Source organism: Acinonyx jubatus, chromosome B1 (assembly GCF_027475565.1).
Source record: "Acinonyx jubatus isolate Ajub_Pintada_27869175 chromosome B1, VMU_Ajub_asm_v1.0, whole genome shotgun sequence".
In the NCBI taxonomy this organism is placed as follows: domain Eukaryota; kingdom Metazoa; phylum Chordata; class Mammalia; order Carnivora; family Felidae; genus Acinonyx; species Acinonyx jubatus.
The window spans coordinates 125,508,762-125,535,874 of NC_069382.1; the positions used below are offsets into that span (position 1 = coordinate 125,508,762).

The 27,113-nt window shown below is 34.5% G+C and overlaps 1 protein-coding gene and 1 long non-coding RNA gene across 2 annotated transcripts in view; one reads left to right on the plus strand and one right to left on the minus strand.

The window, feature by feature from the left end:
* The window catches only part of GRID2 (glutamate ionotropic receptor delta type subunit 2), a 1,419,162-nt gene that overhangs the window by 800,917 nt on the left and 591,132 nt on the right, over positions 1-27,113 (minus strand). The gene's annotated exons all lie outside the window — the stretch shown is intronic.
* LOC113599771 (uncharacterized) overlaps positions 1-27,113 on the plus strand; it is a 68,456-nt gene that overhangs the window by 5,604 nt on the left and 35,739 nt on the right. The window contains exon 2 of the long non-coding RNA XR_003420666.2: positions 11,162-11,216. This is a non-coding gene — a long non-coding RNA (uncharacterized LOC113599771). The remainder of the gene's footprint in view (positions 1-11,161; positions 11,217-27,113) is intronic.

A 27,113-nucleotide genomic window follows, 5' to 3' on the forward strand; every position in this document is an offset into this window, starting at 1 on the left:
CAAAATGAGAACAGACTTAGGGAACTCATTGACTCCATCAAACATAACATTGAATCATAGTTGCCCCAGAAGAAGAAATGAGGAAAAAGAAGGCTCTGCACTGGGCATGGAGTTTGCTTAAGATTCTCTCCCTCTCCATTTATCTCTGTCTCTGCCTCTTTCACTTTCTCTCAAAAAAAGGAAGAAACACAAATGCAATAAAAATGAGTATTTATGGAAAAAATCAGTCAAGGGACTAAAAAAATAAAAAGGATATAAAAAAGTATAACATACCTAAAATGTGGAGAGGAGAGGAACAAAATTGGGTTTAAACTTAAATGACAATCAATGTAATATAGATTGCTACATACAGAAGAGATTATATACAAACCTAATGGTAACTACGTATCAGAAACCACTAATAAACATGCTAATAAATAAAAATAAAGAATCCAAATATATCACTAAAGACACTAAAGAATTAATCACTAATAATACTAATCATACTAACACCACATAATCACTAAACAAATAAATCAGCAAAATATGGAAGACAAGAAAGGATCAGAGAAAATCTTCAGAAACAACCAAAACAAGTAATAAAATGGCAATGAATACATATCTAAAAATAATTATTTTCAGTCACAATGGCTACATACTCCAATCAAAAGACACAGGATGTCAGGATGGATTAAAAAAAAAAAAAAAAAGACAAGACCCATCCATATGCTGTCTATAAGAGTCTCACCTTAGACCTAAAGAGACCTGCAGATTGAAAGTGAGGGGATGGAGAAATATTTATCATGCTAACAGATGTCACGAGAAAGCTGGAGTAGTAATACTCATATTGGACAAACTAGACCTTAAAACATAAAGTATAAGAGGCGGCAAAGAAAGGCATTATATAATAATAAATGGGACAATCTAACAAGAAGATATAATAATTGTAAATATTTATATACTCACTATGGAAGCACCCAAATACATAAAACAACTAGTAACAAATATAGCAAAACTAATCTATAGTAATACATTAATAGTAGAGGACTTTAGCACCTAACTTACATCAATGGACAAATAATCTAAACAAAAAATAAACAAGGAAACAATGACACCTTGGATGAGATGGATTTAACAACTATATTCAGAACATTTTACCCCAAAACAGCAGAATACACATTGTTTTAGAGTGCACAGGGAACATTCTCCAGAATAGATCACATATTAGGACACTAAACAGGCCTCAACCAATTCAAGATCAAAGTCATACCATGTGCCTTTTCTGAACACAAGACTATGAAACTAGAAACCAACCACAAGAAAAAACTTGGAAAGACCACAAATATATGGAGGTTAAGTAACATGCTACTAAGTAAGGAATAGGTTGAAAAGGAAATCAAAGAAGAAATTTTTTAAAAAAGATGAAAACAAATGAAAGTGAAAACACAATAATTTAAAACCTTTGGGGCACAACAAAAGTGGTTATAAGAAGGAAGTTTATAGCAATACAGGCCTACCTCAAGAAGAAAGAGAATTTTCAACTAAACAACCTAACTTTACATCTAAAGGAGATAGAAAAAGAAAAACAAAGCCTCAGTACAGCAGAAGGAAGGAAATAATAAATATGAGAGCAGAAATAAATAGTATAGAAACAAAAAAACAATACCAGCAAACAAACAAACAAACAAACAAAAACAATATAACAGATCAATGAAACCAAGAGCTGGTTATTTGAAAAAGATAATAAGATAAACCTCTAGCCAGACTTTTCAAAAAGAAATAATAAAATCAAAAAATAAATAAAATCACAAATGAGAGGAAAAATAAAAACCAACACCATAGAAATACAAATAATTATAAGACAACATTATGAAAACTGTAGTATGCCAACAAACTGAACAATTTAGAACAAATAGGTAAATTCCTAGAAACATATAACCTACCAAAACTGAATCAGGAGTAAATAAAAAATTCAAACAGACCAATACCCAGCAAATAAATTGAATCAGTAATAAAAAAATAAAAACAAACAAACAAACAAACAAATAAAAAACCCTCTCAAAAACAAAAGTCCAGGACGAGATGGCTTCATAGGCAAATTCTACCAAACATTTAAAGATAGTTAACACCTATTCACTTCAAGCCATCCAAAAAAAAGAAAAGGAAGGAAAACTTCCAAATTTATTCTATGAGGCAAGCATTGCCCTGATACCAAAACCAGATAAAAACACCACAAACAAAGAGAACTACAGGCCAATATATCTGATGAACACAGATTCAAAACCCTTAACAAAATACTAGCAAACTGAATGTAACAATACATTTAAAAAATCATTCATCACAATCAAGTGAGATTTATTCCTGAGTTGCAAGCATGGTTCAGTATTCTTAAATCAATCAGTGTGATGCATAACAGTAATAAAAGAAATTATAAAAACCATATGATATCAGTAGATGCAGAAAGAGCATTTGACAAAATATAACATCCGTTCACAATTAAAAAAACCTCAGTGGGGGCGCCTGGATGGCTCAGTTGGTTGAGTGGCCAACTTTGGCTCAGGTCATGATCTCACAGTCCGTGGGTTCGAGCCCCCCGTCGGGCTCTGTGCTGACAGCTTGGAGACTGGAGCCTGATTCAGATTCTGTGTCTCCCTCTCTTCCTGGCCCTCCCCCATTTGCGCTCTGTCTCTCTCTGTCTTTCAAAATGAATAAATGTTAAAAATTTTTTTTAAAAACCTCAGTGAAGTAGGTTTAGAAGGAACATACTCAACATAATAAAGACTATATATGAAAAACCCAGTTAATACCATCATAAACAGGGAAAAACTGACAGCTTTTCCTCTATCATCAGGAAGAAGACAGAAATGTTTATTCTCACCATTTTTATTCAATATAGTACTGGAAGCCTAGACACAGCAATCAGACAACAAAAAGAAATAAAAGGCATTCAAATTGGCAAGGAAGAAATAAAACTTTCACTATTTGCAGATGACATGATATTCTAAATAGAAAAACTAAAAGACTCCACCAACAAACTTCTAGAACTGATAATCAAATTCAGTGAAGTCTCAAAATACTAAATCAACATACAGAAATATATTGCATTTCTATACACCAGTAATGAAGTAGCAGAAAAAGAAATTAAGGAATCAATCCCATGCATAGTTGTATCCCCCAAAATAAAATACTTAAAAGAAACCTAACCAGGGAGGTGAAAGACCTGTACTCCGAAAACTATAGAACACTGATGAAACAAATTGAAGATGACACAGAGAAATGGAAAGATATTCCATGCTAATGAATTGGAAGAACAAATAGTGTTAAAATGTTTACATCTGTCCCAAGCAATCTACACATGAAATGCAATCCCTATCAAAAATACCAAAACCAGTTTTCACAGAGCTAGAACAAACAGTCCTAAAATGTGTATGGAACCACAAAAGGCTCCAAATAGCCAAGGCAATCTTGCAAAAGAAAAGCAAAGCAGGAGGCATCACAATTCCAGACATCAAGCTATATTACAAAGCTGTACTAATCAAAATAGGCTGGTAATGACACAGAAATAGACACACAGACCAATAGAACAGAATAGAGTGTCCTGAAATACACTTACACGGTCAATTAATCTTCAACATAGGAAGTAAGCATATGCAATGTAAAAAATACAGCTTTTTCAACAAATACAATGAATAGTGGAAAAACCAGACAGCAACATGCAAAAGAAAGAAACTGGACCACTTTCTCACACCATATATAAAAGAAATAAATTCAAAATAGATTAAAGACCTAAATGTGAAACCTTGAAACCATAAAACTCCTGGAGGAGAACATAGGTAGTAATGTCTTTGACATTGGCCATAAGTAACTTCTTTCTAGATATGTCTCCTGAGGCAAGGGAAACAAAAGCAAAAATGAACTATGGGAGCTAAAGAAAAAAAAAAAAAGCTTCAGCACGGTGAAGGAAACAATCAACAAAACTAAAAGGCAAAGGCAACCTTTGGAATAGGGGATTTGGAAATGACACATCTGATAAAAGGTTAGTACCCAAGATATATACAGAACTTATAAAACTTAACACCCCCAAAACAAACAAAAAAAATCCTAGTAAAAATGGGCAGAAGACATGAATAGACATTTTTCCCAAAGAAGACATAGATGGCCAATAGACATGAAAAGATTCTCAGAATCACTTATCATTAGGGAAATGCAAATTAAAAGCACAATGAAATATCACCTCACACCTGTCAGAATCACTGGAATCAACAGCAAAGGAAACAAGTGTTGGCAAGGATGTGGAGAAAGGGGAACCCTTTTGCAATGTTGGTGAGAATGCAAACCAGTGCAGCCACCATGGAAAACAGTATGGAATTTCCTCAAAAACTTAAAAATATACTGTCCTATGATCCAACAAGCACACTACAAGGTATTTACCCACAGACTACAAAAATACTAATTCAAAGGGATACATACACCTTAATTTTTATAGCAGCATTATCTACAATAGCCAAATTATGGAAAAAGTCCAAGTGGCCAACATCGATGAATGGATAAAAAAAAATAAAAGATGTGATCTATCTATGATTTCTAATCTATCTTGTTCCCTATATATATAATGGAGTTACTCAACCATAAAAAAAGAATGAAATCTTGTAATTTGCAAGAACATGGATGAAGCTAGAGGGTATAATGCTAAGTGAAATAAGTCAGGCTGAGTAAGACAAATACCATATGATTTCACTCATATGTAGATTTTAAGAAATAAAGGAGAAAAGGGGGAAAGAGAGAGAGAAGCAAACAGACTCTTAATCAAAGGGAACAAACCGATGGTTGGCGGGTACAGTGATGGGTTCAATAGGTGATGGAGATTAAGGAGTGTACTTGTTGGGAAGAGCATCGGTGATGTATGGAAGTGTTGAATCACTATATTTTACAACTGAAACTAACATTATACTGTATATGTTAACCACCTGGAAATTAAATAAAAACTGTTATTTTCTTTTCTTTTTTAATGTTTTATTATTATTATTTTTTATTTTTGAGAGAGAGAGACACCACACAGAGTGTGTGCAGGGAGGGGCAGAGAGAGGGAGACACAGAAACTGAAACAGACTCCAGGCTCTGAACTGTCAGCACAGAGCCTGATGCAGGGTTGGAACTCATGAACTGCAAGATCATGATCTGAGCCAAAGTCCAATGCTTAACCGACTGAGTCACCCAGGCACCCCTAAATAAAAACTTCTAAAAAAGATACTATAATTCTATAAAACCCAGAGTCAAGTAAAAAGTAATTATTAAACATAAACTTAAGATACTCTGACCACTATGTGTCAAATTCTTTTACACATTAACCTGATTTAACAAATAAGACTATAAATTGCATATTCTTAATACCATTTTTCAGATTAAAGAAAGGAAGTTTAAGAGAATTCAATAATTTCGCACAAGCAGTGGCAAAGGCAAGATTTCAACCCAGGTTGTTGGAGTCTAAGTACAGATCTTTCTTAAATGAGAAGCCCTCTCAATGATAAACTGTGCATTTTCTTTGTACTATCAATGCCCTCAAAATTCTTCAAGAATACTTTATCAAATAGATGAATGTTATCATGGCTTTTATGTATTAATTTAGCCCACAAATTACATTATACCACACAGACTATGCTCACATCACTCTATTATTTTGTCAGCTCTGTATAAAAAAAAGTAGTTCTACTTATTATACAAACACTACAGGTAAAATATTGTAACAGAACAACCAGAAAAATTACTTGTTGCTCTTGTTATGAATTAGTAGTTTTATTTTTTAAAGTAGGATACATTGCTTATTAAGAAAGAATTCCTTTTTAAAAAAACAAACTGAAAGCTCAGTGTTATGTAAAAAGGACAAAGTGGAAGAATATAATGAACATATGAAGGAAGTAAGGAAATAGGTATTCAAAGAATGCTTATTATTCTTCATTCAAATCAAAGGCTTTTTAAACAAAAAGTATGACGAGATAGAATACGTTTATTAATAAATACTACAAGGTATCTTTTAAAGGCCAATACTCCTGTAACTCCTTTAAATATTAAAACAAAACAGAATTATATTTTCTAAGCTTTCTAATGGGTAAAAAAATGGAAGAAATATTAATCCTATCAATGTAATATTCAAAATTAAGCCTAAGCAAAACCAATGTGCTCAGTACAATGCCTACTTAACAGAAACAATTTAATCTGGGCTTTATTGGGGGAAGGTGGATTTATTTTGGTTCATGCTATTACTAGATGGCAAAATCGAAGGATTACTATAGTTCCCAAAGATGATTCTAGAGAATTAAGTGCCTCAAATACTCTGCATTTTGAATGAGCATGCAAAATTTAGAGATTTTTCTAAATCAAGATCATTAGAAACTTTACCAGCTTGAAATGAAAAACATCTCTTACCTGTTATATAGTTTTGTTCAGTGTTTTCATTTTAGTGTGAAATCAGAAAAATGATCAGACCTTTAGTTCAGTGGCTAATTACCTGCTAAAGCTAAATACTGCTTTCCAATTCTCTGACGCAAATACCATTCCTTTAATTAAATCACAAAAATCTACCTCAAGTAAATGTTAGATAGGAGAATTTACATAAATTCAATAAAGGCAAGAAAATTGAGAGATATATTAAACTGCAGAACATTGGCATGGCATATTTTCTACAAACTTGATAGTCGCTATTTCTTTGTGCTTAATTCTCCATGTACGAGAACCTAAATATGCATGGAAACTCAATTAGTATCAGACTATTTCTGGGTTGACCAAATTCTCTTAAATATTAACCCCTAAACATCAAAACTGGACTTAAAACTTTCTAAATCACAGATTCTATAATGTTTGTATTAGTGGATGCACATAATACAATTGTTCTCTTTTTATTCCCTAGGTAGGTTTCCATTTTTAGTTCCCTATTGTTGAAGTGATTGGCTTAAGTGGCTACAGTTGGTGTTAAATGATAGGGATAGTAAAGTAGGTTGTCTCTATACTGTATCTGCACGGGTTCTGTTGAGAGACAATACTCTGTGGGTGTGTTACATTTCTGTACCTCTGGTAAGCAAAGCACTAATTGACATTTTTCTCCTGGGTTATCTTTCCAATGCTGTATAATAAACAACATTGAAGTTAGAAACAGTGTCTCCCTCTGGAGCAAAGGGCAGGTATGCTTAGTATCCAGCATAATAAAGATTTATGTCCCTAAGGTCAGGTGTTCCTCACCTGAAATATATCTCTGTTGTGTACAGGTCTCACCTGGCTCTCTTTATACCAGTCTATAAAAATTGGAACTTGGGAACTAATATAAGAAAATTAGTTCAAATTCCCTACAAGTCCAGTGAATAATAAAATTCTTTATCTCTGTCCCAGGAGTCTCATCTCTTCTGCCATCATCCATGAAACTGGCAGGCTAAATTGTAAGCTAACAAGTAAGATAAAGCCTCTGACTCTTCACAAGTCTTAACAGGTCTTCCAGACAACTAGGGTAGGGGTAGTAATCTTTGTATGTCTCTTTTGACATGAAAACTTCTCTTGAACTATAGAAAATGGTTGTTCTAATAAAAGGCATAGGATGGTTCTTGAACATGAGCTATAATAAACTTGAATTGTATTGATTTCCAAGAAAAATAAGCAAGATGCTTTAAAGGACTTATCTGATTTTATTATTTCAAATTATATATAAAGTAGGGGTCAGATTTTTGTTTTGGTGAGGGAGGAAGAGGGTGAGATATAGTCATAATACCAAACCATTGAAATTCACTGTGTAAATTACTTTACTGTAGAAAAAGCCTTGTAACTTGATAATTATCTATCTGCTACTTGAATCAGTAGAACTTTTTCAGCACTTATAACCGAGGTCCTTGGTAATGTGATATGTTACATAGCAAATTTGTAGGCCTTGTTTAGAAATAAAAGAATATGTGAAATCTCTTAGAGAAACAGTGACTGCCATGATGAACTACTACCACTCTATCTTGTCAGGAATTGGTCACTCTTCATTCTATGTACTGATTTACATGGTCACCACTATAAAATATGTTTCTTAATATCCAGCTAATTTCAAAATGTCTACATTTCCGACCATAAATTCACATTCAAAATATTCATTAACAAGAGCAAAGAAATCACTGCATTTTCCTTATAGTTATTTTGTTTAGTGAGAACATCAATCACTTCTAATTTATTTGTACCAACATATCCCAGGGGCACAATTAATCTACATCATTGAAAACTGTTTTAGAAATACCACCATAACAATCTGAAATATTAAAATCGTATTTTGTTATTTCCCTTGTTCATAATTAAACACACTCTCAGACAGCCGTTGCAATTCTAATTCAGTAGTAAGGAAAATGTCTAGACTATTTACAGTGACACTGTAAAGATACACAAATGATGGGGCCTTTTGATAGCTTTTATATCTAAAGCTAAATTCTTGTCCCCTGTGAACCTTTGCTAGTGAAATTAATGAAATAAAAACAATGTCAAAATTTGAATGAAGAAAGTTGGAAGGTGTCCATGGAGTGATATGGAAAGAAATCAGTCAAAACAGAAAGCAGAGGCTTTCCCAACATAAATAAAAGACCAGTTCCTAACATATGACTATGAAATGTAAGTTTGAGTACATTTCAAGTGAATGCATGAGTCAGAGTTCCAAGTCAATATATGTTGGCCTCTTGGAGCACCTGGGTGGCTCAGTCGTTGAGCGTCCGACTTCAGCTTAGGTTATGATCTCGAGGTTCACGCGTTCGAGCCCTGCATCAGGCCCTGTGCTGACAGCTCAGGGCCTGGAGACTGCTTTGGATTCTGTGTCTCCCCCTCTCTCTGCCCCTCCGCCATTCATGCTCTGTCTCTCTCTGTCTCAAAAATAAACATAAACATTAATTTTTTTTAAATATATATATGTTGGCCTCTTAAAAAAATATATATATGCATATATATTTCTTAATTCATACTTGGATCATGCCATTCCTAGAAGCTAGCTACAAGAAAAACAAATAAAAACAAAACAAAACCACAAACAACAAAACTCAACTACATATATCTACAAAGATTTTACCCATATATATGTCATTCAAGTTATTTGCTGTAGTTTGCATTGCACAACTTACGTATCATAAAAAAGGTAATATATTGTTATATATCCAGTTATACCTTCTATTTGCTTGTGGATAAAAGACATTATTTTCTTTTAAAATGGAAGTTACTTTGAGGACATAATCACTTCAGGGTTTTTCTTTTTCAATTTATTTTTCCATGTACTAAGCTAACATGTTGGTGCATGCCTCCAGAGATCTCTTACAAAGTTTTTCAAATATGAGTGACACCTTTAATTTCTGAAGTGATTCTCTTTAACCTTGACACAGAAATCCCAACATTATAGTTTAATTTTTCTAGCCCCCTGGTAGGGGTGGGAGGAGAGAAAAAGATAGAGGCAGAGAGAGAGAGAGAGAGGGAGAGATTGACATAGAGAGGGAGACAGAATATGAATATGAGTTATTTCTTTTTTTGAGATCATTTCCTCATGTGTATCTGGATTCTACTGAAAACACTTCAGCAACAAGTAGAGAACTTTAACCTAATAAAGGCACTTGTATTTATTGTGTTTATTTGCACCCCTTAGTAATTAATTCTGTACCCTGAGTAAGTTAAAGGCCTATGTTAAAAATGTGGAAAGACTTCAGCTTAAAGGAAAGGCCTACTTCCATTTCGGAGAAAGCCTGCTCTAAATGATCTCAGGTACGAGAGAAAGTAAATCAGTAAAGCAGTTCAGGAACAACACAGAATGTGGAATGCCATCTTTAATTAGAAGCATCCCCACTAAGATGATGAAGCCACAACAAAGGGTCTTATTTCAGAGCCTTGATAATACAGGCAAAACCATGCTGTAAAAAAGCTTGCAAAGTATTTTAATTAGTGTGAAAAGAAAGGGTAGGAAGGAGGGTAGGTGAAGAATTCCTTAAATTCTTCAAAATCTCAGAAAGGTATGGTTTAGAGACATGGCATACTCTGTCATGTTTTTCTCCTGCTCTCAGCTATAACGCAACAGTGGAGCTAGAAAAGTATAATCTTGTGCGACAGCAGGGCATGGACATATCTATCTTCAAAATTTAGTGCCCCAGGCTTGCCATGTGGCCATGTTTTGGAAGATAAATTTTTGAAAATGATTAAAAAAATGATGTACTTTCATTTCAACACACATCTTAAATTTGAGAAATTGTGATACTTTCTTCCCTATCCATGGTAAAATCAGCACACTGCACACTGTATTCAGTAGATTGGATAACTTCAGTTTAGTGTTACAGTCTCCTCAATGCTACTACAGGAGTGCTCATTAACTGCTTCACTGGTAAATACCAGGCGGCTATCGTTAATTACAAATCATCGACTGTTTTTATATGGCCAAAGTAGTGTGTATAATGTATTCAACTCTCCAGTCATGCCTTGGGGCATTTCTCCTAATATATTTTTGCCATATTTGTTGTTTTTTATAATGGAAATAATGGCTAAAGAAAATCAGAGTCCTATTTCATAAGGAATAAAGTAATGATCTTTTTTCTGATTTCTAATAAGATGTAGTATTAGCAGAATTTACTTAAATTTTCAGCTTTATTTAAAAAAAATCCCACGTTCAGAATGCCTGGTTGGCTCAGTCAATTAAGCATCTGACTCTTGATTTCAGTGCAGGTCATGATCTCCTGGTTCATGGGTTCGAGCCCCAAATTGCGCTCCATGCTGACAATGCGGAACCTTCTTAGGATTCTCTCTCTCTCTCTCTCTCTCTCTCTCTCTCTCTCTCTCTCTCTCTCTCCCTCTCTCTCTCTCTCTCTCTCTGCCCCTCCCTGGCTCCCTCACTCTTGTGCTCTCTCTCTCTCTCTCAAAATAAATAATAAACTTAAAAAAAATCCATATTGATTGTTTTACAACTTGAAAGAAAGCAACAAAAAAAGAAGTATTTTAGAAATTTTGGATGAAATATCCACTCACAGAATTCATAAAAATAGATTTGATACTAAAAAGTATATTCAACTATCAAAATTAATCTGTTAGTTCTTCACCAACAAAAATAGACCAAGAACTTATTAATATCACTGGTAAGCTATTTTGTAATGTCATGGTATGTTGAATACAACTAATTCCTAATTAATATTTTTGCTCATTCTTTCAAAAGGGCGAAGACAGTCATAAGACAAAACAAAATGTTTCACTGAAGAAAGTAAAAATAGGTAAAATACGTCAATTTAATTCAGTATATACATTAAAATTCATACATAATGATAATATATCACTATTGAATTGCATAAATATTAGCCTTAGGTGATACACAGTACAAAAATGGTGATATATTCTTTTATTTTAATTGTTTTTAATGCTTGTTTATTTTTGAGAGACAGTGTGAGCGGGGGAGGGGCACAGAGAGGGAGACACAAAATCTGAAGCAGGCTCCAGACTCTGAGCTGTCAGCACAGAGGCCCATGTGGGGCTGGACTTCAGGAACCACGAGATCGTGACCTGAGCCAAAGTCAGGAGCTTAATCGAGTGAGCCACCCAGGTCCCCCTAAAAGTCAGAAATAATATTGGGACATTTTATATTCAAGGATTGTTTGATTTCTTCTATTGATACAAACTTTTTTGTTGTTCTCTGTACTCAGTAATGATTCTAACAACTTATTTTGTTTATTTTCTAGAATAATGTCCATTTTAAATTATATACACCTGTTCTGTACATATCAATTCATTACCTATGTAATGAAAATATGTAACAATTACTAACAGACCATACAGAAAATGCATTTTACCAATCCTGTGTTGCACCTGAAGTTCCAAAATGTTACCTGTCTCAAATTTAATATCTAAGTGTCTCTCCTGCTGACCAGATTTAGTTTGCACTTGTAGACTTGAGGGCATATTCATTTAGCTTCTTGACCATTTTGCTGCCAAACAGACGCATGCCTGGCGTAGCATATTTTTCCCTTCTATGAACTTAAAACTTACATATCTTTGTAAAAATGTAAATTAATTTCAGATTTGATGTGAAAAAGTTAGGAAGACTGCAATAGAACATCTTTATTTATTTAATTTTTTTAATGTTATTTATTTTTGAGAGAAACGAAGAGACAGAGCCCGAGCAGGGGAGACACAGAGAGAGACACACACAGAATCTGAAACATGCTCCAGGCTCTGAGCTGTCAGCACAGACCCTGACACCGAGCTCCAACTCACCAACTGTGAAATCATGACCTAGGCCTAAGTCTGACGTTCAACCTACTGAGCCACCCAGGCTCCCCTAGAACATCTTATATATACTAAATGAACTTCTTCAAGAAAGTGTTATGATAAAAGAAGTGTTATGGTAAAGAACACAGTAATATGGTAAAGTACACAGAAAGCATGAAAACAAAAATACTGTCTGCCATCATTTATGATAAAAGTTTGTTATTGCCATTTCACTAATATAAAATATGAACCAAAAACATGCTGATAAAAGTAGGCATCTTTACTTCTTAATTATTATATATCCATAAATGGGAATAATTAGAATCCTATGTGGGCTATATTTGGTTATTTCTAACACTATGTGCTATAATCCCTAAGAATTAGTACCACTAGTGATTTACTGTTGCCTTGCTTTTGTGTACTAAATGTACATAAACCAGAAAGAACATTTTTTTTTTGTAAAAAATAAAAAAAGGTATTTCTTTGCCAAAACTTCTAAAAGCAGGCCTCTATTTACTGCCCAAGGTTATTTGATTTAGAGATAGTTGCGCATTAAGGTGGTAAGTTGGCAAAAGGAACCTTAGATGGAGCATGTTATTTACACAATATATTTCCCTCATGACACACCAGCCATTATTTTTCAGTCCAAGAATATCTGTATACATTTGTTGTACTGGAAAAGAGATATACATTCAATGTTGCCATAGCATTTGCTTTATAGTCACCCAACAATACAAAATATATGTGGTACGGATACTACTTCAGTAACCATAGCAATACCTAACTACTTGCAGAAATAAATAACTATTATGTGTTGCACATTTCAAATGTTTTTGATAGCTACAGTTAAGTTGTTCTCCAGAATGGTGGTATCATTTTATAAAGGCCTTTCTAAATCTTTAGCAAAGTGGATTAGGGAGAGCAATTTAATGAAAATACCTGTATGAAAAACATGGTTCTTTCAAAAACATACCATTATTGTGTTACAAATGGAAACTGCATCTAGTTAGTACTATTTGGCATATTATAGACAATCAAAAATTATATGCTAGGTGGTTGAATAAATACAATAATGAAACAAAAAAATAAACTTACATCTAAAGGAAAGCATAAGAGAAAGAGTATCTACATTTTTTGGCATATTATGGATTAATATTCATGAGACAATGTTTGTACTCTATTTGTGCCATATCAACTCTATCAGAAAGTGGCATAAAATGAATAAGTTAAACAAGTCTTCACAAAACGTGTACTCTTAAGCATAAGGCATTGTAGACCATCCTCCATTTTTAAAATTTCTCCCAGAACACCACTCCCTGCTACCTTGACAAAATCTTAATAGTCTCTTACCTCTCAGCTGCATCGTTCAATGAAATCTTTGTTGCCTATTGATTCTGCTCAAAACTTTCAGAGATATTTTTTTAAGTTAAATGAAATTATGTAATTCAAATACTTAATTACCATCGTTGGCTCAAATTTAGTGGCTCTCAATCTCCATGGACATCATAATCATCTAAAAATCATTACAAAAGCATGAATACAAACTGCTGGCACCTCAGACCTGCTTAGTAGGTTCTCTGAGGGTGCAGGGTTCTGTAATTTAAAGATCTTCCCAGGTGATTCTGATAAATCCATGAGCATATACTCTTCATCCTAAATCACTGGACATACAATAAATTCTATCTGCTCAAGCATTGCCATCAAAGGTCTTTCTGAAAAAGCCAAAATGAGTATTTCCATATTATCTATCCTATATTACAATAGCACTAACTTTTTCACTACAGCCTGAGTATGGCTTATCCTTCTACACTCCTAAACCTAGAAATCCCTCCTTATTTCCTCTTCCTTAGCAATTTCTGGCTTTCCTAAATTATCACATCTTCTCTGTGAGGGTCTTCTTTAATTCCTCCCAGATGGAGTGAGTATCTAAGGCTCATATGTGTTCCAAGCTTTTGTTGTTTCTTTTAATTTGACAATTATCAACTTGTATAATCATACTTTATTTTTTGAAAGTGACATTTTATTGAAAAATAAATTGAAAAAGTGAAGATACATTTTTTTTCAAATTACTGTTTCTTCTACATAGCGTAGGATTAAAATCCTAATTTCCAAAATTACAATGTTTAGTGTAAAGTTTAGATAATCTGAGTATATACGAAGACTTTTTTTCATTAGGATTTTAATATTATAGTTGATGTTGACAATAGGTTGATACTTTCTATGATACATATATGTGTGTGTGTGCATATGTGTTCATGTATATTCTTAAGAGTTTATATTGAGGGGCACCTGGATGGCTTCAGTGAATTAAGCCTCCAACTTTGGCTCAGGTCCTGATCTCATAGTTCATGGGTTGGAGCCCTGTGTCAGGCTCTGTGCTTGCAGCACAAAGCCTGCTTGGGATTCTCTCTCTCTCTGTCTCTCTCTGTCTCTCTCTCTGTCTCTCTCGCTGTCTCTTTCTCTCTGCCCCTCATCCACTCACACACTCTCTCTCTTTCATAAATAAATAAGCACTTAAGAAAAAAAAGTTTACTTTGAGTATAAACTGGAAAATGAAAGTGTAAAATATCTGGGACACGTGGGTGGCTCAGTTGGTTAAGTGTTGACTTTGGCTCAGGTCATGATCTCATGGTTTATGAGTTCGAGCCCTGCATGGGGCTCTGTGCTGACAGTTCAGAGCCTGGAGCCTGCTCAGATTCTGTGTCTTCCTCTCTCTGCTCCACTCAAGCACGCTCTCTCTCTGTCTCCCTCTCTCTCTCTCAAAAATAAAGAAACATTAAAAGAAATTAAAAAAAATATTTAAGACTAGTACATGCCTGGCTACTATTGAGTATAGACCATTCAGTCTGGGGATGTATAGAGAGGCACGCATGAATGCCAAATGACAAAAATTAAATCAAATAGTGTAGAAATATTTCCATCAACAGGACTGTTTAAAGGCACCAATACCAGTCTAAGTGAATTCAAATTTATTTTAAACCTTAAAACATGTCAAAAGGTTCTACACAACTATTTCAGAACTCTTTGGAAATATACACAGTATTTACTTTATACTTAGAAAGTATAACAAAAAGGGAAAAAAGCAAAGTACTGAGGGCTTCTAGGTGCTTAAAAAAAATCTTAGCAGGTAATTATACTGTATTATCTCATGTGTTTGGCTCTTTGATTAGGCTATAAGTTACTTAAATACAGAGTGTATGATCTATTGATGTTTTAAATATTGGAAATAACGCTTTAAAACACAAATGCTCAATTAATGAATGCTAAAAAATGGAGGTATTTGTGATTAATATTAAAGTTGTCACTATATAAACCTCAATATGCTCTGGATTTCCATATAGGACATATTTTCACCTTTAAAATATTAAAGGGGCGCCTTTAATATAGGGGCGCCTGGGTTGCTCAGTCAATTGAGCGTCTTCGGCTCAGGTCATGATCTCACGGTTTGTGAGTTCAAGCCCTGTATCAGGCTCTGTGTTGACAGCTCAGAGCCTGGAGCCTGCTTCAGATTCTACGTCTCCCTCTCTCTCTGCCCCTCCCCACTCATGTTCTGTCTGTCTCTCTCTCTCTCAAAAATAAAAACATTAAAAAAAATGTAACTAATAAAGCTAATGTCACATTACAATGACCAACCATCCAGGTTTTCCTGACACTAAAGAGCTTCCCAGAGTGCAAAAATTTCAGTCCTAAAATTGAGACAGAATCAGGCAAAACTGGGAAAGTGAATCATACTTTTAAAATCAAATTTAATTTAACATTTTAAAATTAAAGCCATATTAATCAGGGGTTGTATTACCCGTAAGAGCTTTTTTTTACTATATATATATATATGTATATATACACACACATATATTTAGGTTGAGTTGTTTTTCTTCCAATTATTAAAAAATTGATTTCACATCTGATGGAAGGTGATTATAATGGAATAGCTATAATCTAAATGTAAAAAAAAGTGGTATTTTATTTCAGTTATATATTAGAGTAAGCTCCTCCTATGCTAAAATACTTGGATAAAATTGGGTCTGTTAAAGCATTGTCTAAAGAAAACAAAAAGTGACTAGATTTCATTATATGATTGTTCTTTGGTTTTATTATAATATAGATTTAATTTACTCCGGGATTTGTTTAAATCTAAGGTTTCTATAAATTACTAGATTAGAATAATCTTTACTTAAAAATAAACAATTATTTTAAGGATAATTTAGGTCAGGTCAATCTTTTCAAGCTGTATTTTGAGAATGAACATATACTTAAAAGTCTCCCAGATATACTAAGACCAGAATAATTTTGAAGGAAATTAAATAATGACCCAGTAACTTCACTAGTCGTTATTTTCCCAAAGAAAACAAAAAAAAAAACTAATTTGAAAATATATATGCACCTCTATGTTTATTGCAGTACTATTTATAATAGCCAAGTTATGGAAGCAACATAAGTGTCCATCAATAGATGGATACATTTAGAAGAATTAAGAATTAAGAATGAATTAAGAAGACAGGGTACATATGGGAATAGGAGATAGAGGCTTCCAGTTATGGACTGAATAGTTCATGGTAAAAAAAAGGTACAGCATAGTGAATATAGTTGATGGTATTATGATAGTGCTGAATGGAGACGAACAGTAGCTACACTTGTGATGAGCATAATATATAAATTGTTCAATCACTATATTATACACTTGAAAATAATGTAACATGCTTAAAATAAAAAAGTTTTTAAAAGAAAATTTAATAATCAATTCCTGTGAATTTACAATCTTTTAATTACTTAAAATGAATCTGTTTATTACATTTATCAATTTAATGACTATTTCTACCCATATTCTCAATTATATTGAAAAAATACTTAATGAGGATAAAGATGGCCTCAAAAATGCCTAACAAATTAAAGATGAAGCACATGTAGCTACTGCAGAATTAAGACAACACCAGAATTCTGTCAATACACTAAGAGAAATATCTATTTATAAACTATTGTTTTGGGCAGAGATTAATTTAAATCACAAGTTAAATTAGATATTTTATACTTGTATTTCATTACTGTCTTGAAGAATTAGCCTATATCATATTGTTTTGAATAAGATATTATAACCAATTATGCTAGCTTTATTTTCTTTGGTTTTTTTTTAATAGACACAGTTTTGATGCTAATATTTTTTTCAAATAAAATTCTATCTTGCCTGAGTATCTTTTGTAATACTAAAATATGTTTTAGAAATTGGTCGTTTGTTAACAATGTTCATTGCTTTAGTAGCTCATGAAATAATATGAGCTTTAATTTTAATTTGTGTACTTTAAGTTTAACCTTTAACCTTAATTTCTACCTGTTTTTCAGCAGTTAGCACAGTGTTCTCATAGCATGCACTCAGTGGATGTTTACATTATGAATACACAAATTTTTATTAAAATATTTGGTGATATAATTCACTCAATATAATTATACTGAGTAATTTTACATGAGAAAAGACATGAGCTGTTATCCATAATGAATATTTTTAAAAAATGTTTACGTATTTATTTTTGAGAGCAATAGAGAGACAGCAGGGGAGGGGCAGAGAGAGAGAGAGAGACAGAATCCCAAGCGGGCCCCATAGCTGTCAGTGCAGAACCCAAAGTGGGGCTCAAACCCATGAACCCTCAGATCATGACCTGGGCTGAAACCAAGAATCAGACGTTTAACTTACTGAGCCACCCAGGTGACTGGGACTTTAGTCGCCACATCATCAGCATCCTGGTAATATTCCATGAATCCCATGATATTTCCTGCTGTTGGGCATGACGGATCCTATCCAGTGATTGATCACCTGTTAGGTCCCAGAACTCAGGACCAATTCCACAAAGTCACATGGAATGGGCTAAGATACAGCTTCTCTGTGGGTTTTAATTAGGATAACACAGTGTGATCAATGCAGTCTCCTTCATATAACCAGTGTTACCTATACGATTTCCCATAATTAACATCATAATTTTGACATTCTATTTTCCCTAAGTCCATCACGTAGGACACATTTCTGTTATTTCATGAATTATACCAAAGCAATCAGCATTAACCAAAGGTCAATTGCCAAATATATTTGGTTTGTTAGACTATAACACACATTAAGCTTATTAGAAACTTATTTAAACAAAATTAAATCGTACTAGGATGTTTCTTTAATGGTTATCACAATAAGAAAGAAAACAATAATAAGAGTTTTGTTCCTCTATTCTTTATTTACTCATTCTCCTTACTCTTCTTTAGCATTCAATATATAGTTCTAGATAAAATAATAAAAATTAATGCAACATCAGACTGAAGCTACTAAATTTATTCGGCAAACTATTTTCTGAACAAAACCAAACCAAAAACATGTTTATCAGAAATGTCAATTAAAGAAACAAAACCTATCATTATTAATAAATTGAAATATAAAATATATCTTGCTACAGGCTGCATTTTGAGAGATGTATTTCATACATATTAGAAAAGATTTTGAAAATACAAGAAAATCAATAAACAATGCTACAAAGCAATTATAAATCAAGGCATAAATGATATTATGTAGGCATAAGAACACTTATCCAAGTTGGAAAATACTTCAATATGGGAGCAATTTTTTTTTAATGTTCCTTCACTTTTGAGACAGACAGAGAGAGACAGAGTCCAAGCATGGGAGGAGCAGAGAAAGAGGGAGACACAGAATCTGAAGCAGGCTCCAGGCTCTCAGCTGTCAGCACAGAGCTTGATGTGGGGTTCAAACTAACAAACCGTGAGGTCACGACATTGGCCAAAGTCAGACTCAACCTACCGAGCCTCGCAGATGCCCTGGAGCAATTGTTTTTGAAGTAGGTAAGTCAAAATGAGAAATACCAGAAAAAATACATTTCTTTTTTTAAGCCAAATGTTGACTAAAATTTTTTGTTGTTCAGTTGCTCACATTGGTTTACAAAAGAGTTGCATTAAACAAAATAGACCTAAACTATAACAGGAGATATTTAGTTGTATCATACAAGATTTGTATCAGTGAATACGGCTGAACAGCAGAAAAGAATATTGATCTAATAGGAGGTAAGAGTCTTCTCTGTTTACCTTTTTAAATTTTTTTTAAGTTTATTTTGAGAGAGCGAGAGAGAGCGCGCGCGCGCACGCGCGCTAGTGAGCAAATAGGGGAGGGGCAGAAAGAGAGGGAGGGAGAGAGAGAATTCCAAGCAGGCTCTGCACTGTCAGCGTACTTGAAAACAGGGCTCGAACCCACAAACCATGAGATCATGACCTGAGCCAAAATCAAAAGCCCCGATGTCTAAACAACTGTGCCACCCAGGAGTCTTTGCCTTTTTAACTTTTAAAGATTTTTATTATTTTATAGGTAAGAGGGTTAGGATCCAATAATAGAAAAAAAATAAACTATCAAAATTTCTCCTGTGCTTTTATGTTCAGGATATTTAAGGTAACTATAGGACATACACTGTATGACATATTTAAGAGGATTTTGTTTTTCTCTTATTATTTGTACAATAATAATTCAAGACAACCTGCAAGGATAGTCCACATCAAAGAATAACAACAACAAAAATATGGGGCGCCTGGGTGGCTTGGTCGGTTGAGCGACCAACTTTGGCTCAGGTCATGATCTCGAGGTCTGTGAGTTCAAGGCCCAAGTTGGGCTCTGTGCTGATAGCTCAGAGCCTGGAGCCTGCTTCTGATTCTGTGTCTCCCTCTCTCTCTGCCCCTCCCCAGCTCATGCTCTGTCTCTCTCTCTGTATAAAATAAATAAACATTAAAAAAAATTTTTTTAATATAACAAAGTTCATTTATTTCTTTTTTTTTAAAATTTTTTTAACGTTTATTTATTTTTGAGACAGACAGAGACAGAGCTTGAATGGGGGAGGGGCAGAGAGAGAGAGGGAGACACAGAATCGGAAGCAGGCTCCAGGCTCTGAGCCATCAGCCCAGAGCCCGACGCGGGGCTCGAACTCACAGACCGTGAGATCGTGACCTGAGCTGAAGTCGGAGGCTTAACCGACTGAGCCACCCAGGCGCCCCAAAGTTCATTTATTTCTAACTGTCATTTTATACAACAAGCACTGTATCCTATGACATGTCACAAATATATCAAGATAAAAATGGGTAAGATGATGATGCTTTCTGTCCTTTTCTCTTGGATTGTGAAGAGTAATCAAAACCAACCAACAGCAATTGTTGAGGCACCCATATGTCTTTTCTTATCCTGCAGCTAGATCCCAAATAACAAAGAAGTAAACAAAAGGAGAAAGGTCAACTTAAAGATGAAGGAATGAATGTGTCATAGGATACTTAAAATATTTTGAGAGAGAAAAATCAAGAAGACTTTATAAAGGAGGATTTAACTAAAAATGGATAAAAGATCACTAGGACAGTTTGATGGTATTCCAAGAGATAGCAGACACCGTTTATAGAAACCAGTGGTCAAGTTGTCCTCAGTGAGTGGTGTGCAGAAAGGTTGGGACAATAAATATGCACTTTTACTCTTTATAATAAGGGAAGAATGAAGACCTCGCTCTTTCTTGTACTTAACTGATTTTTTATATGATGTTTTATTTTTTATTTATATTTTAAATGTTCATTTATTTATTTTTGAGAAAAAGAGAGAGAAAGACAGAAGAAGCAGGGGGGCAGGGCAGAGAGAGAGGGAGAGAGAATCCCAAGCATGTTCCGCAGTGTCAGCATAGAGTCTGGTCCTGGGCTTACAAATTTACGAACAAGGGAGCTGAAATAAGGAATTGGATGCTTAACCAACAGAGCCACCCAGGTGCCCCTTTATCTAATTTTTTAAAATAATATTCTGAAGGAAATGAATTGGATAAAATGATTTGGAACAAACAAATGGGACACAGATTGGCCGAGGATAATGAAGTTTGGCTCATTTAAGGAAGTGGTATAAACAAGATCAATTAAAAAAAAAACACCTTCCTGTTCCTTCAGAGCAAACAAGATGGTATGTTATAGAGTAGTAATTCATAAACTTTTATGTATCTATTGATGAAACACGTAAGAATTATAGCATGCAAATTCTCATTGAGTAGATCTGGTGTGGGGCCTGACATTCTGCGTTTCTAACAAACTCCATGGGGAAGCCAGGCTACTAGTTCAAGGCCAACACTCTGAGTAGTAAAATTGTACAGTTAAAGTTAATCTAAGTCATAAAGAACACAAAAATACCAGGGAACTTTGTTCTGGGATAAGATTCAATGTCCCACACATTTCTTTTTGGGGGGTGGGTAGGTATCTATGCAGTTTAGAAATTAAAAGGACACACGGACCAAGAGAGCTTTATCAAGCCACCTTAGTTGAGGAAGATTAAAGTGTGGATGTGAGAAGCAGGAAAAAGTGTTTCAAGCAAGGTTCCTAAGACCCAGCTTCTCAACTGGCTTTGAGTTCAACTCAGAAATGGCAGAATTCTTAGAAAAGTTTAAAAATTATCTTAGGACTGAGTGAAGTGTGCTCCCCACAGGCACAAACATCCAAGTGTAGCAAGAACACTAGCAAAGCCTTTGTCTTTAATTAAAAGCCCAGTGCAAGGGGAGCCCCAGGTTTATTTTTGCCCAAACCAAAAGAATAATCAATTTGCCATTAAAAAAAAATAGTTCTTTATTTAGAAAAAAAAATTTCTTAGTTAGGACTGTTTATTTTTTTGTCATATTTACTTTGATTAAAGATAGCTGATATGTATTTGAAAACACACCATTAATCTGTCCCTGTAAGTCCTGTACACGAATTAACTTTTTAGTTCTTTTATTTTTTTAACTTTATTTGAGAGTGAGAGAGAACGAGCATGAGTGGGGGAAGGGCAGAGAGAGAGAGAGAGAGAGAGAGAGAGAGAGAGAGAATCTAAAGTAGGCTCCATGCTGTCAGCACAGAGCCAATTCAGGGCTCCATCTCATGAACCCTGAGATCATGCCCTGAGCTGTAATCCAAGACTGATGCTTCATCAACTGAGCCATCCACCACCCCTGAACTGACTTTTTAAAACCTTCATCCACTTTTTCCACCTATTTGTCAATGGAGAAAACTAAGAATTAGTATTTATGAGTTGATTAAAGTAGCACAAAAACTTAGTTGGCTCATAGCCAAATTAGTCTGTTAATAATTTAACATTAAAAGAGACTGGTTCACAGTTTATCTGAGATCCCCATTGCAAGCCCTGGGGGAAAATTCTGATTGTCTAAGCAATGAAAACTTGTAGCAGCTATATGAATTCCTTGAGTTATTAAATGATCAAGTCAAATTTCAGAGATTAGTTTTAGATCTGTACTGTTCTACATTGTAGCCACTAACCCTGTGTGCCTCCTTAAATTTATATTAATTAAAATTAAATGTAAGAAAAATTAACTTCTTTAATCAAGCGAGCCACATTTCAAGTATTTAGTAGCAATATGTGGCTTGTGGCTACCATATCAAACAGCATACTATTCCACATGCACGTTTCCAACATTACAGAAAATCCTGTTGGAAAATCAATCCTATTTTAATATTGACATATCTCTTATGCATTTGTTAATTTTCAAACCATTTACTATATTACCTAACTTTATTCTCACAACCATCATATTAAAAATACAAGACTTACTATTACAATATTATATAAGGTTAGCCATGCTTTTTTTTTTTTTTTTTTTAAAGCCAAGCTGTAGTTAAAGATCTGGGAAGCTCAAATCTGTGTAACTTGTGTAACTAATTTATTCAGTGGGATTCAAAATTCATTTCTATCTTTGTGTTGGGTGATCAAGTTTTGAATTTGAACAGTATTAGCTTTCAATAGTCTACTTTATCATCTAATATGATTTGCTGTACCATGGAAATTTTGTGTCTTTAGACAAAATAAATAAAATTCTTTAATTAAGTTGGAATATTAGGAAAAGCTCTATATGACATAGATTCTGAATAAATGCCATGGGCACTTAGCTCAGTATTAAAAAAAGAATAACACCTGTGTGTTTATGTTGATGTAGCAAAGCACCACCTTAAATTTTTCAAGCAACAATTTTAAAAGCTGTCACATTTTTACACAGTAAAACTAAATTAACATGATCTACTGTAGTATTTCTTTCCACCAGAATTCATGCTAGAGTCATAAAGCTTTATGGACCACTCACCTCAATTGATATGTTTACAAGATGAAGCCTCTCTACACCTTCATTAATCTAAAATTCCTTTAGTATAATTCATAAAAACCTACTTTCTTTCACTCTGTTCACTGACACTGGTACTCTTGGGTTTGACTTTCATTTCCTAATCTGTTTATCTCTTGAAGTTTTATAACCTGTTACTTTGTCGTGACTAATTATATAAACAGCATGATTTTTGAGATTTTGCCTAATTATAATTTTCCTTGAATTGCTTTCTCCTTCTTTCATACGTACTTTCATGATTACTTTGTATTAGAAACTATACTACTATATCCATGTGCTTTATGCTCTGGTTGGTAAATGCACGTGTATAATTTTGTGGCAAAAATAAATACTAACGTCCAATCTCACAGTGTTCTACTAAAACCAGGATGTTCCACATTAAGTTATTAAATCAATAATAACTGTTAGTGTGAAACAAATGTCAAGGCAGTATTTAAATTTAGTGAAAAAAGACATTAGGGTTATTTCCATCTCTAGTAGAATATACATAATTACAAAGTAATATATTGAAACTTAAAATGAGTACATGGGAAGTAAAATAGTATGTGATTTTTTTGAACGAAGTTAAAGCTTTACTTTATATATTACTGTTATATTTAATTTAATTGAATATGTATTTATTCCAGTTCAAGGAATAATGCTAAGAACTAAAAATAATGAAGCCACAGTTGCTGCCATCATGTAGGTTAAGAGAAAAAGATATGTGCTTGAAGAAAGATTTTATGAGGAAGATGATTTTAGAGCCTCGGATGATGGTAGGAGATTCTAAGGGGAGAATGAATTCATTTTGAGAGAGAAAATAAATATAAGGCACAGAGAGTATAAAAGGCAGAGCATTTGGGGGGAATAGGAAATAGGCAGATTTAGATAGCTCGTAGGGTATGTGAGAAAATAATAAATGATGGAACTAAAAGTGTAGGTTAGGGTCAGTTAACAGAAGATCATGAATGTCAGGCAAAGCAATGTGTACCTAATGCTATAGAAAATAGAAAACTTTACTTGTTTTCTTTTTTATTATTAGGTTAATGTGTAGTTGGAATGATGCCAGATATGCTGTAAGTTTTATGTAAGCACATCAGAGCAGGTAGAGACTGAAGAGATGGAATTGATAATTTTAAGTCTTTGTCTGTGAGGAGTACCCGGCTGACTCTGTGCTAAGACATGGAACCCTTGATCTGGGGTTCATGAGTTTGAGTCCCATGTTGGGTGTAGCGATTACTTAATAAAAATAAAACTTAAAAAAAAAGAATGTTTCTGCGGGATTGTGGGGGGCAATCAGGGATAGAACTATGTGCATGGGAGTTTGAAAGGATGTTAGAGACATTGCAGACTCTTATCTAGTGCATGGGTCCTATGTGAAAGAATGTTAAAGGTGAAGAAAAGGGAGAGGTTAGTGACACCTCTGGGTTACAGAGCCTATGTAACTAAGGGAAGATAGTGCTGTTCACAGAAATAAGAGAAGAAATTGGATTGAGGTGAATGGGGAGGACGGCTGAAGAGAAGTAGAAGAGGGGAAAAAGTTGTGAAGAGGCTGTCCTGGCAAAGCTACAGGCACTTTCCTCTTCAACAGATCTTTCCCCACCACCCTGCATTTGTTTTAAGCATCCAATGTCCTTGCTCCATTCTCTGAGCATTTTGAGGGATGGTGATGCAGCATCTCATTCAAATTTTATTTCTAGTGTTTCGATTCTTGCCTGGCACTTAATCGTTTCCCTTTAACAATTCAATGAACATTTGAGGCACAATCTGCCTCAAATAAAAATAGTGTGCCATATTAAAAATTTTTATATTTAGTTTTCTGGTTGATGGAGAGAAACTTTTATAGTAAATCAAGAATCAGAATTGACTGAGGTTGAACACAGGTCTAAATTTCTTCCCCTAAAATAAATCTTCTTGTTTTTAAAGGCTTGAAATTTATTTTGAAATTTGCTCCCATGGGTTTCTCCTGGTGAAAAATGTAGGTACGTCATTGAAGAGGCAAACAGACATCCTTGTCTTTATGTGTGAGATCAAGTTTGACAAAGAGAAAGGTATAGAAGGGAGGTAAGAAAAAAAGGTGATAAAAAGAAAAATCTAGGAATATTGCAGATTAATTTACCTACTTCACAGTTAAAAAAAAATTTTTTAACGTTTATTTATTTTTGAGACAGAGAGAGACAGAGCATGAACGGGGGAGGGTCAGAGAGAGGGAGACACAGAATCTGAAACAGGCTCCAGGCTGTGAGCTGTCAGCACAGAGCCCAACGCAGGGCTCGAACTCACGGACCGTGAGATCACGACCTGAGCCAAAGTCGGATGCTTAACTGACTGAGCCACCCAGGTGCCCCCACAGTTTTATATAAAGCTAAGATTCCCCAAAACATCTTCCTGAGACCATGCTGTTAATTCAATCTTCCAATTTTTTTTTTTTTAATGCTAAGCAACCTTGGGGCACCTGGGTAGCTCTGTTGGTTAAGCCTCTGACTTCGGCCTAGGTCATGATCTCGCCATTCCTGAATTGTAGCCCCTGGTCCAGGTTGGGCTCTGTGCTGACAGCTCAGAGCCTGGAGCCTGTTTCAGATTCTGCGTCTCCCTGTCTCTCTCTCTGCCCCTCCTCCACTCACACTCTGTCTCTCTCAAAAATAAATGAACATTAAAAAATAAATAAATAAAAGCTAAGTAACCTTTCCTGCCCTTAACTTCCTGCAGTCCATTCTCAGCAGGGCAACTAGAGCAAACCTGTTAAAATAAGTCATTTTGTGTCTCTACTCCAAACCTGTTAGAGGTTCCCATCTAAAGCAGAATTAAAGTTGGCAATGACTTGTAATGCCCTCCTGCTCCTGTCCTTAACCTCCCGCTACTTTCTTCCTAGTTTATTCATCTCCAAACACATTAGCTTCAGCTGGTCCTAAGTCATTAGCACATTCCCAAATTTAGGTTCCCTGTACCCCATCTCTAAAACACTCCTCTCCTCCACAGCTTCTTGCCTAATTCCCTCACCTCCTTCAAGTCTATTCAAGCACACCTACCTCACTAGAACTAACTGCAACACCCTCTCCCACATGTTCCAATCTGTCTGACCCTGTTGTTTCTTCATGGCATTTAGCATCTTCCAGCAGTTTATAAAATTCAATTATTCATCGCTTTATCACTTTCTTTCTCATCCTCCTTCACTAAGGTAGGGATAGTTCTTATTTTTGTTTTATTGTTGTTGTTGATTACTTATATACTCCCAGCACCTAGCACTATCTCAGACACAATATGAATGTGCAATGAATGTTTTGCTGAATAAGTGAATGAATGAAATGCCTTTTACAAAAACTCTATTGATGGCTTACATTTTGCCCAGTAGTGTCCAACTCTTCTTTTTCCCTTTGTTGTTTGGTTTCGGTCTGAAGATTACAGTAATCTGCCCTTTGGTAAAAATCAATCAATCAACCAACATAGCAAACTTCGTAAAATAAATGTTGATGATTAAATCAGTAGATGCATCCTTACAGTGGCTTAGGAAATGTGGATTCCTACTTAGTAGCAGAAAGCATGGGATTGAGCCTCACTTGCATCAAAGTACAGCTCAAGACTGATTTTAGTTCTCAGAAATTCAACGACCTGTGACAATGATTCAGGACGCTGCCTCAGACTATCCCTTGTTGGAAACCTGTGTATCAGTGAATACCTCCTAAGATAATGAACAGCAAATTAAAACAAAAAGAAATTGAACTAAATAAAACAAACAAAAGAAACCTGGAGAGAAGACAAAAGAAAAAGAAAGAAAGAAAG